The sequence below is a fragment of the Erythrolamprus reginae genome, chromosome 2 (genome assembly GCF_031021105.1).
Source record: "Erythrolamprus reginae isolate rEryReg1 chromosome 2, rEryReg1.hap1, whole genome shotgun sequence".
NCBI classification, from domain to species: Eukaryota; Metazoa; Chordata; class Lepidosauria; order Squamata; family Dipsadidae; genus Erythrolamprus; species Erythrolamprus reginae.
The window spans coordinates 41904677-41917021 of record NC_091951.1 but is presented as its reverse complement, the minus strand read 5'-3'; the positions used below and the strand labels follow the sequence as shown (position 1 = coordinate 41917021).

The 12345-nt window shown below is 45.5% G+C and overlaps 1 long non-coding RNA gene and 1 other non-coding gene across 2 annotated transcripts; both read left to right on the top strand.

Annotated features, from left to right (window-relative positions):
* Positions 1–4419: 4419 nt before the first annotated feature.
* TRNAE-CUC (transfer RNA glutamic acid (anticodon CUC)) lies at positions 4420–4491 on the top strand. Its single transcript has one exon. It is a non-coding gene; the product is annotated as a tRNA-Glu (tRNA).
* Positions 4492–7482: 2991 nt separating this feature from the next.
* LOC139160287 (uncharacterized) lies at positions 7483–12104 on the top strand. Its single transcript, XR_011557912.1, has 3 exons — positions 7483–7659; positions 7783–7977; positions 12006–12104. It is a non-coding gene; the product is annotated as an uncharacterized lncRNA (long non-coding RNA).
* Positions 12105–12345: the final 241 nt, after the last annotated feature.

The following is a 12345-nucleotide window of genomic DNA, read 5'->3' as shown; positions in this document are numbered from 1 at the left end:
CTGGTTGCCGATCAGTTTCTGTTCACAATTCAAAGTGTTAGGACGGGACCCGGAGAAGGCCAACTCTGTGGAACCTAACTGGTCGCTGGGATTCATGCGGCAGAAGGCGGTTACGGAGATATTCTGGTCCGATGCCATGAAGGACTTTATAGGTCATAACCAACACTTTGAATTGTGACCAGAAACTGTTCGGCAACCAATGCAGACTGCGGAGTGTTGGTGTAACATGGGCATACTTAGGGAAGCCCATGATTGCTCTCGCAGCTGCATTCTGCACGATCTGAAGTTTCAGAACACTTTTCAAAGGTAGCCCCATGTAGAGAGCGTTACAGTAGTCGAGCCTCGAGGGCATGAGTGACTGTGAGCAGTGACTCCCGGTCCAAATAGGGCCACAACTGGGGCACGAGGCGAACCTGGGCAAACGCCCCCCTCGCCGCAGCTGAAAGATGTTTCTCTAATGTGAGCTGTGGATCGAGGAAGACGCCCAAGTTGCGAACCCTCTCTGAGGGGGTCAATGATTCCCCCCCCCCCAGGGTGATGACAGACAGATGGAATTGTCTCTGGGGGGCAAAACCCACAGCCACTCCGTCTTATCAGGGTTGAGTTTGAGTCTGTTGACACCCATCCAGACCCCAACAGCCTCCAGGCACCGGCACATCACATCCACTGCTTCATTGACTGGACATGGGGTGGAGATGTACAGCTGGATATCATCCATGTACTGATGATACCTCACCCCATGAGAAGCCTAGTGGCCGACCTCTGCTCCCCCACTAACACCGACTGCAGCCAACCGGAGAGGTAGGAGGAGAACCACTGAAGAACAGTGCCTCCCACTCCCAACCCTCCAGCCGGCGCAGATGGATACCATGGTCGATGGTATCGAAAGCCGCTGAGAGGTCGAGAAGCACCAGAACAGAGGATAAACCCCTGTCCCGGGCCCGCCAGAGATCATCCATCAATGCGACCAAAGCAGTTTCCGTGCTGTACCCGGGTCTGAATCCTGACTGCTGAGGGCCTAGATAATCGGCTTCTTCCAAGGACTGCTGGAGTTGGAGCGCCACCACCTTCTCAACAACCTTCCCCATAAAGGGAAGGTTGGAGACTGGACGATAGTTGTTGAGAATGGCTGGGTCCAGGGAAGGCTTCTTGGGGAGGGGGCGCACAAGAGCCTCCTTGTAGGGATCTGGTTGTCATTAGCATTCTCACCCCTTCAAGGAAAAACAAAGAAAGTCCAGATGCTTTTTTTGAAAAAGTACCTGGACAACCATGACCTGGATAATTGAAAATCTCCATAGACATTTTGAATAGTATTTAAGACTTCAGTGATTTCTGAAACAGAAAACAGAGGTGCCATGAATTGTAGGAATAATAATGCATTATTCCTATTGATTAAAATTGATTAATGTGAATAATGTATTATTCCTATTGATTAAAATTGATTAATTTATTGATTAATTAATTGATTAATTTCTAATGGTGATAGATTATTTGAAGAGTACCTTTGGCTGGATATATGTGAGTTTGTGAGTGTGCACAATTGTTAAAAAAATTGAATTCTTGATTTATACATTTAATTTAGAAACATAGAAACAGAAACACAAAAGATTGACGGCAGAAAAAGACCTCATGGTCCATCTAGTCTGCCCTTATATTATTTCCTTAATTTTATTTTAGGATGGATATATGTTTATCCCAGGCATGTTTAAATTCAGTTACTGTGGATTTACCAAATTTGTTCCAAACATCTACTACTCTTTTAGTAAAATAATATTTTCTCATGTTGCTTTTGATCTTTCCCCCAACTAACCTCAGATTGTGCCCCTTGTTCTTGTGTTCACTTTCCTATTAAAAACACTTCCCTCCTGGACCTTATTTAACCCATTCAGACTATACAGATTGAGTTCGTTAATTATAATCATAATTTCAGTCTTAATTTTACTTAGAGTGGGAACCGTAACATTTATTGCTGTGAGCCACTCAGCTGTGACATCACAAGACTTCATAACTGACTAGATCAGTTATTGCGAACCTATGACACGCGTGTCAGCACTGACATGCGTAGCCATTTTTAGTGACACGCGGCCGCTGGAGAAACTTTCGGAGAGAATGCGCCAAACGCACGCGACGCGAGCCAAAAAAAAAAAAGCGCCTCCTCACTCTCACCACCCCCTCCTGTTTCACCTTCGTTGCTGCTTGGAGAAGCCCGCGCCTCCTTCGCCTCCCCCTCCCAGGCCCGGGAAGGAAAAAGCCGGCAGAGCGCAAGCACAGGTTCTTAAAGGATCCGCGTTGTTGATTTCCGAGCACCAAAAAAAAAAAAAGGGACGCGGACGTGCGAAGAGCAAGAATAGGAGCCCGGCCCGGCTGGAGGTTCCCTGGCGGTGATGGCAAGTGAGCTTTTGGGGCCCGGTGGGAGGGCGCCGGCCATTGTGTGCCCGCACAGCCATTAGGAACCCCCTCCCCCGGCAGAAATTTTTGAAGTGGCGCAAAGCCACGCAGTCCTGAATCGCTCCCTTCTCCGGCCAGCAAAGTCGGCTGCCCAGTTTAAAAATCGCGCCACTTTCCCAGGCAGCCGGCTTGCTGGCCGGAGAAGCGAGCGATCCGGGACTGCCTGGCTTTGCGCCGTGATGACAACAACGGCGCCATGGTGGCCTTCAAGCGCCGCCCTTTGTGGCGCCCAACCACCCGTTCCTCAGGTAGCTGTCTGGCGCTCTACCGGGAGGCGGAGGTGGCGCGTAGCCAGGCGCTGAGCTCCATGGACACCTGGGAGGGCAAAGGGGTGAATGTGGCTGCTGCCTCTTAGGTGGAGGTGAAGGCGATGGCGGAGATTTTTCACAAATAAGAGCAAGGCGACTTAACTAACTAACTAACTAATTAATTAAACTAATTAATTAATTAGCTGCTCTGAGTCCTTTTTGGAGTGAGCGGCATATAAATACTGTACAAATAATAAATAAAAGCTTGTTTCAAGGGTTTCCAGACTCCTTAGGGACAGCATCGATCCATTCTGCTGGTCTTGTTTGGCAACCTCTTTTGGTGTTCTCACCTTGAGGCAAATACCGTATAATTTTTTTTTAAAAAAAATGGGAATCACAAATGCAAGTCTTAAAATAGTACCGAGCTGAGTATAATAATAGTACTAATAATAGTACTAAATAATATCACTAAAATTTTATTTATTTATTTATATTTATTTGTTTTGTCAAATAAATGAATAAATTTATTTTTTATTGTTAATATTTTTAATCCTCGGAGAGGGGCGGCATACAAATCTAATAAATAATTTAATAATTATTTCTTACATTATTTTTTTTTCCAAATAGAAATGTTATTTTTCTCCAACATAGAATAAAAAAACATTACATAAGTACAAGCACTAAAACCTTGCTTAAAATAAAACATATATAATAATTTTCTTTTTCTATTGATCATTCAATGTTTTATTTTCTTCCATTAAAAACAACAACATTCTATAGAACTTATATAATATTATAAGGTAAAGAAAACATCAGAAACCAGCATTCTTTTTCACACCTTACACTAAAAGATTACATTATATCAGTACAGGTATAAGCAATTTCAGACTATTATGCCCATCTTAATACAAACTTTCATTTCTACATTGAGTTAATTAATCCAATATCAATTTATCCTGTCATTACTATTATATTTTTATTATTAATATTATTTATTATATTATCTTTATGATTATTTTACATGATCCTAGTAAAAGAGAAACATTAGGAAAAGGAACGGAAGGCACTCTGGTGCACAATTTAGTACACCACTTAGTACTTAAAATACTATACTGAGAAATAGGAGTTCTAAAAAACATTTACTTTTGAAACTTATTTGGAATCGGGCTTTTTTCTTCAAACATAAGCGCCGCCACCAGACAGCTCACATCTTAAAAAAATAAAAATAAAAAATAAGCAAATATCTCCTAGATCAGTGTTTCCCAACCTTGGCAACTTGAAGAGATCGGGACTTCAACTCCCAGAATTCCCCAGCCAGCATGGAGAGCTTTAAAAAAGCCTTTCTTTCCATTAATGTAGGTTAAAACAGTGTTTCCCAACCTTGGCCACTTGAAGATATTTGGACTTCAACTCCCAGAATTCCCCAGCCAGCAATGCTGGCTGGGGAATTGTGGGAGTTGAAGTCCAGATATCTTCAAATGGCCAAGGTTGGGAAACACTGGGTTAAAATGATAGTCCCAGAACGAAAGATATACAGTGTGTAGTAGTTAAGCTGGTGAGTTTATTAAACTGGCAATTCTTTCATTAGAGATTTATTTATTTTATGTGCTTAAAGTAAAAAATAAGAACTGATTTAGGAGATAGAGGAACGTTGCTATAAAAAAGGAAAAAAAAACCTGGCAGTATTGTCTGATAAGACCTTTAAAAAGACGATTGCTTAACTTCCCTGGTGGTCTAGTGGTTAGGATTCGGCGCTCTCACCGCCGCGGCCCGGGTTCGATTCCCGGTCAGGGAACATATTTTGGAAAAAGCCCCAAGGTGTTGTTTTTTTTTTAAATGAAACGAGGATAATCCTTGAAGACCCTCAAGTCAAATCTACATTTTATAAAATGGAGACATTCTCCGAAGTGCTGTAAGAAACCTGAGACTGGCTTCTCAATTTTCTCTTGAAGTATCAATGATAACTTGAACAGATTTCTGAAGATTTCATTTGCTCTCAGTGTACAAAATGTGTAGTAAAAAGAAAACCCAGATAAAACTATGGCCAGGTTTGCATTCAATGCATGGCATTTTTCCTGTAGCTGGTGATACAAATAACAGTAATTCCACTTGCTCAGGAGTTTTAGTTTAGTCATTTAAAAACATATTTTTGCAGAAAGAGGAGTACAGGTAGGAGCTGAACAATTACCGAGTAGCATCTGCGTATCTATCATTTCATTTATACAAAAGTTAGACACCTTAGCTTGTTTGGCCAGGCGTTCTACAAATTGTATGTAAGAGGTTGATGTAAATCATGGGTGACTTTTACAATGGGAGGATCTGCTGCGAGTGAAGGAAGGAAAAGAGTGAAAATACAAACAATGAGAAGTGATCTTTCTTTCTTTCTTTCTTTCCTTCCTTCCTTCCTTCCTTCCTTCCTTCCTTCCTTCCTTCCTTCCTTCCTTCCTTCCTTCCTTCTTTCTTTCTTTCCTTCCTTCCTTCCTTCCTTCCTTCCTTCTTTCTTTCTTTCTTTCTTTCTTTCTTTCTTTCTTTCTTTCGTTAGTCCAATGCATATTGAAGAGAATAGACATGTAGTAATATATATAAAGAAAAGGATAGAAGAAAAGATATAAAAATAGAGGAGAAGATATTAGAAGGAAGAAAAGATATATGGGATAAAGGAGAGACAATTGGACAGGGGACAGAAGGCATGCTAGTGCACTTATGTACGCCCCAGACTGACCTCTTAGGAACCTGGAGAGGTCAATTGTGGAATTTTAAGGGAAAAATGTTGGGGGTTAGGGGTTGACACTAGTGAGTCCGGTAATGAGTTCCACGCTTCAACCCAACTCAATTGCTAAAGTCATATTTTTTACAGTCTAGTTTGGAACGGTTAGTATTAAGTTTGAATCTGTTGCGTGCTCTTGTGTTGTTGCAGTTGAAGCTGAAGTAGTCATTGATAGGCAGAATGTTGCAGCATATGATCTTGTGGGCAATACTTAGATCGTGTTTAAAGCGTCGTAGTTCTAAGCTTTCTAGATCTTGGCAGTGATAACTGCAAAGGTGGCACAGCATAGATTCTCGGGAGTTTCTGGTTTGTTCTGTTCCCATAAGATCTGCTGAGCTTTAGATGTTGTTTTGTTCATTGTTGCCCATGTCAAATTGGATCCTCATGGGCTTTGTACTGGATGAAAGGGGTGCTGTATTTCCTGGAACATCACCATCTATAATTCTGTTATTCAATTACTAGACCTCTGATGTCATGTCATCATGTGCTGGGTGCACAAACTTAGCTGGGACCCACACCAAACCTGTAGGAATTAAGTACAGCTGCAAAACCCCACCCTCAGGTTATTAAGGGTACAAGCCCTAACCGGGTTTTATCCAGTAGAGCTTGATAATAAACCAATGGTCTAGTCTAGGCAACGGTTCTTGTTGTCTGAAATGAAGATCATAAGTAGTGATGGGCGAACTCAACGGTGTTCGTGTTCAGCAAGTTCGGACAAACTTCACGCAAAGTTCGGCCGAACCCGAACCCGAATGGTCCATGGCACCAAAGCTCCACCCCCGGAATCCCATCATTTTTTATTTTAAAGGATTTTTTATTTTATTTTTTACAAAAAAGGATGCCGCAGTGGGGCCACAAGCAAAGGGAGGTCCTTTCACATAAAAATATATTTTTTAATTTTTACGTGAAAAGACCTCCCTTTGATGGAACTGGGGAATCCCTCCCACGAAGAGATTCCGGGGGCGGAGCTTTGACGTCACGTATACCGGTAGGTTGCTAAGGACGCCAAGGTGATCACTTCCTGGATTCCATGCTAATCAGGCTATGCTGAAGCTGAAACAGGCTGTTTGCTGTTTGCTGCAAGGAAGTAAATTGCTGGACGGCACAGGCCAAAGGGTGGGGGCCAGTGGGCAGGGATACATTCGGTGTATGAGACATACCCAAATTTTCGCTTCCTTTTTTTGGGGGGGGGAGTGTGTCTTATACTCCAAAAATACATTCTTTAAGTTAAAAGTTATTTACTGGATTCTGCAATCATTTGAACAATAGCAGAGCTAATGTACAGTGATCCCCCGAGTTTCGCGATCTCGATCTTTGCGAAACGCTATATCGCGATTTTTCCACCCGATGACGTCACTCCCTTCCTTTCTCATCTTTCTTTCTCTCTCTCTTTCTCTATCTTGCTTCTTCCTCTCTCACACTCTCTTCCTCCCTCTCTCATCTCTTTCTTTCCTTCTCTCTCTTTCTCTATCTCTCCCCCTCTTGCTCTCGAGCGGCGGGTGGCACCGAGGGAAGGTTCCTTCGGCCGCCCACCAGCTGATCTGCTCGGCAGCGCAGTAGCAGCGTGGAGCTGAAGATGGGGTTTCCCCTTTGCGTGGGCAACGGGGAAACCCCATCTTCGGCTCCTCGCTGCTACTGCGCTGCCGAGCAGATCAGCTGGTGGGCGGCCGAAGGAACCTTCCCTGGGTCTTCAACTCCCAGAGCGGCGGACAAGTGGAAAAGCGGCGGACAAGCGGAAAAGCGGCGGACAAGCGGGCAGGCAGGCGGCTCCTCAGCTGCTGGGTCTTCCCAGGTGCGGAAGTAAAAACACCATCTGCGCATGCGCGGCCATGGAAAAAGGGGCGCGCATGCGCAGATGGTGTTTTTACTTCCGCACCGCTACATCGCGAGAAATCGATTATCGCGAGGGGTCTTGGAACGGAACCCTCGCGATAATCGGGGGATCACTGTATTACCTTCACCGACAAGGTTGGGCTATATATTCACAGATGTATCTGAAATAATCCGAGTAAACGGCTTTGAGTTAAAACGCTTTATTCTTTCACAGAGAAACAACAGCCGCGGCTTACTTTCACTGCCGAATGCAATCTGACAGGAGACGCGTAAGCCCGGTAGCACAGGAAAACTTTCGCCCGGCAACAAGCGACGCCTGACAGCTCTTTAGTTTGGCGCCCAAAGCCCAGCGGCCAATCAGAGGTAAGTAAACAGTCCTGTCTGACTCTAATGACTTTTGCTTAACAAAAACTCTTTAACTAAATTCCCTGGTAACAGAAACTTCTGGATTTAACATCCCTCCCCCTTCTGGTTGATTTATTACAGATGTTCACTCTGATAAATATGTAATAAATTCGTCCAAACGGGCTGGTCTTCTGGGTGCCCGCTCAGACCTTCGTGGGTCTTGGAGGACCTGGGTATCCACCGATGAAGATGGCTCTTCCGGATGGGACTGTCCAGCACCCCCATGGCTGGAGCCTTGCGGAGCTGCAGCTGCGCTGGCTTGACTAGTAAATCCAGGTAAGTCCCAGTCTATTTGTTCCTGGTTCCTAGTAGGTCTTGAGTAATTTCCTGTGGGGTGTGAAGGAGGAGAGGCCCCATTACTTATGGCAGCCATATTGTCCCTTATACTGGCAGATGCCAATCTCCCTCTAATGTGATCTATGTGCCTCTTCCAGAGGCGGCCATCACTTAGGGCAATTGTATATGTTTTTGGACCGGTTTGTTCTGTGACTATTCCACTCTCCCACAATGTGCCCTTATCAAAATTTTTAACATACACATTTTGACCGATACATACCGAGCGTTCCGGAGTGGTGACATTTACCGTTTTTAACTGGACATAGGCTGGGTGCAGCCTATCCAATGGTGACCTTAACTTCCTCCCCATCAGTAATTCAGCCGGGCTTCTATTTGTAGTCATACTTGGTGTTATATGTTGCATTAGAAGGAAAGTGTCCAGTCTGCCTTGAATTTCCCCTGGGGATGATCTTTTGATGGCCTCTTTGGCCACTCGGACATACCTTTCAGCCATCCCATTAGCCCACGCTGCGTGGACTGAGACCAAAGCATGTTTCACCCCCAACCCGGCGAGGAACATTTCAAACTCCCTCGAAGTAAATTGGGGCCCATTATCCGATACCATAACATCTGGACACCCATGTGTCGCAAACAATTTCCGCAACACCTTTGACACTGATGTTGTTGTAGTGGACCCTAGTAACAGTATCTCCAGCCACTTGGAGTATGCATCCACCACTATTAAGAACATGTTATTGTTCACTGGCCCCGCTAGGTCGATATGTATTCTTGACCACGGCCCCCTAGGAGTGTCCCACTGTGCAGGGGTGGTTTTGGGAGGATTTGGTCTGGTCTCCTGACAGGACTTACATGTAGCAACCCAGTCCTCTATAGCCCTGTCCAGCCCTGGCCACCATAAATACCCCCTAGCCAAGGCCTTCATCCTGACCACCCCGGGGTGTCCTTGATGCAGCAGCTGCATCACTTGGGGCCTTAGGGAATGGGGAATGACTACCCTATCACCCCATAACACACATTCATGCATCACCGACAGTTCTAGCCGTTTTGTCTTAAACTCACCTACTATTGGGTCATCCCCATTGGCTGGCCATCCTTTTAGAATATAGTGAAGGACTCTTCCTAAGACAGGGTCAAGTTTTGTTTCCTTGGCTACCTCTTCTGCTGTCACGAGGGATGGATTGCCTAAGTCAATTAAGAGGACATCTCCAGCAGGGGCTGGATCTACCACCTGCTGACCCAAGGGGCAGCGGCTCAAGGCATCAGCATGATTAATTTGAGAGCCACCTTTATGCACTAGAATATAATCATAGCCAGCTAAAAATATAGCCCACCTGGACATGCGGGGGGACATGAATGGAGGGGTAGGTTTCCCAGTGGCTAATAATCCCAGCAACGGTTTGTGGTCAGTAATCAATTGGAAAGGGCGGCCCAACAAATAATTATGGAATTTTTTAATGCCGGCAACCAAAGCTAGGGCTTCTCTATCAATTTGGGCATAATTTCGTTCAGCCTGGGACAAGGTCCTTGAAAAGTAAGCTATAGGTGCCTCCTGACCATTAGGTAATATATGGGCTAGGACAGACCCCACCCCGTATGGCGAAGCGTCGCATGTGAGTCTGAGGGGTAATGTGGGACTATATTGCACGACTACACTTTGGGAAGTCAGGAGTTGTTTGACAGCAGTGAAAGATGCCTGTTCAGTATCTCCCCATTGCCATTGCGCCCCCTTGTGGAGAAGTCTATGAAGCGGCTCAGCTGCAGAGGCTTTATGCTTCAGAAAAACTGAATAGAAATTCAATAACCCTAAAAAGGCTTGCAGCTCTGCTTTACAAGTGGGGGCAGGTGCATCTCTAATGGCCCTAATTTTATCATCTGTGGGATGAATTCCTGCTGCATCGATTTTGAATCCTAGGAAATCCACAGATGGAGTTCCCCATACACACTTGTCAGGGTTCAGCCTCAGCCCTTTTGATTGTAACCTGGTCAACACCTGTCGGATTCTAGAGTGTAATTGGTCCCTTGTGTCCCCACAAATTAGAATATCATCGAAGTAAGGGACCACCCCTTTAAGCCCCCATAACAAGCGTTCCATCAGTCTCTGGAAAATACCTGGGGCTACACTAATGCCAAATTGCAGGCGTGTGCACCTGAAGGCACCTCTGTGGGTAACTATTGTCTGGGCTAAAGAAGTGGCTTCATCTACAGGAAGCTGTAGGTATGCCTGGGCAAGGTCCAGCCTTGCAAAGACCTTCCCAGACCCTAAAGTGTGCAGCAAGTGCTGCACAACTGGAATTGGATAAGAGTTGTGCTGTAATGCCTTATTCAAAGTGGATTTGTAATCAGCACACACACGCAGAGATCCATCAGGTTTAAGGGGGGTTACAATAGGTGTCTCCCAGGGAGCGTGCTCAATAGGAACCAAAATGCCTTGGGCTTGGAGTTTGTCCAATTGGGCATCTAATTTGTCAAGCAAGGGTAGAGGTACTCTTCGAGGCTTTAGTCTCAAGGGGGGAATGGCTGGGTCTAAGGAGAAGGAGATTGGGGGTCCCTTATATGTTCCCAACCCTGGTTTAAAGACATCTGGAAATTCCTTCACAAAATCAGGTGTGTTAGGTGCAAAAATTTTGTGGACACCGGTGATGGCTAATCCTAGGGGAGCCATCCAATTCAAACCCAACAAAGAATGATTGGCCCCGTCCACGATTAATAGGGGCAACCTATGGTGCACATTTTTAAAAGTTATAGGGACGCTAGTAGTACCCAATACACTAATTGGGTGTCCCTGAAAGTCTTTGATGACAATATCTGAAGGCAGCAAAGAGTCTCGAGACACATCGGGTAAATAAAGTCTTAGTTTGTGCCACGGCATCAAAGTATATTTGGAGCCCGTATCCAGCTCCATGTGGCAGGGATGTTGATTTAATAGGAGAGGGACAACAATCTTATTAAGGGGAGAAGGAGTAGCTGCAGAAGCAGGGCTTGCAAGGTTACCTCTGTTGGACCATGGTCTCCTATTTCCCCGTCCTTGTTGTCGGAATGGCCGGTAGGAACGCTGGGCAGGGAACGTTGGCAGCAGATCTTGGTTCCCTGAGGCGTCATCTGGCAGGGCGGCACGGCATACAGCAGCGATGTGGCCTCGTTTGTCGCAGCGGCGGCAGAAGGCATCCTTGAAGGGACATCTCGAACGTGCGTGTTGACCTCGGCAGCCAGCACAAGCAGGGAAGTTTTGGCGGAGTTGCCGGTTAGGGGGTCCCCGAATCAGGCAGCACTCGTCGTCCTGGGCATCAAAATCAGCGGTGTAGTAGTCCAGCGAAGAGTTGACTTGTGCGCGAGGATGTGCAGTGAGTTTGCATACCGTTGACAGCTTGTCATTCGATTTCAATTCAGCGGCAGCAGACTCTGCCACTTCAGCCGTCTGGGCAGCTTTGATCACATCTTGCAGGGTCGAATCTTCCGTTGCTAATAGCTTATTTCGGATGGAGACATTCTTCATTCCGAAGATAATGGCATCTGTCAACCTCGCCTCAGGGTTATCAAATTGACATTTTGCCAATATGGTCCTGAGGCGAGTTGCGAACTGGTTAATTGTTTCCCCTTCGGCTTGTGCCGTGCGGGAAAACTGGTGCCGGTAAACCCTAGCAGGCTTAGTTGGTTTGAAATGGGAGGCTAATTTTTCTTTCAGAATTTGCCACGAGACGGAATTGGCAGGCTCTGGGTCTGTCAGGGTGCCTGCCAGCTCAAAAATTTGAGTGCCGCAATAGTTTAGGAATAAAGCTCTTTTGCGGCTGTCAGTGGCATCTTGCATGCCGGCAGCTTCCAAAAAAATTTCAAATTTTGCCATATAGGCAGTCCAGGTTGACCGTTCAGGGTCAAAAAGCTCTGGCGGCTGAATGATTGACGGGGTAGACATAATGATTCAAGGAGAAAAAGCAGTCCTCAAGACCCTCGTCGCCAATGAAATAATCCGAGTAAACGGCTTTGAGTTAAAACGCTTTATTCTTTCACAGAGAAACAACAGCCGCGGCTTACTTTCACTGCCGAATGCAATCTGACAGGAGACGCGTAAGCCCGGTAGCACAGGAAAACTTTCGCCCGGCAACAAGCGACGCCTGACAGCTCTTTAGTTTGGCGCCCAAAGCCCAGCGGCCAATCAGAGGTAAGTAAACAGTCCTGTCTGACTCTAATGACTTTTGCTTAACAAAAACTCTTTAACTAAATTCCCTGGTAACAGAAACTTCTGGATTTAACAGTATCTGCCCTGAAAATAGCGCATGGTGACCTGATAGCACAGTAAAACATTAGGACAGGAAATGTTTTACGTTGATCTGGAAATTTTAGTCTGAAACA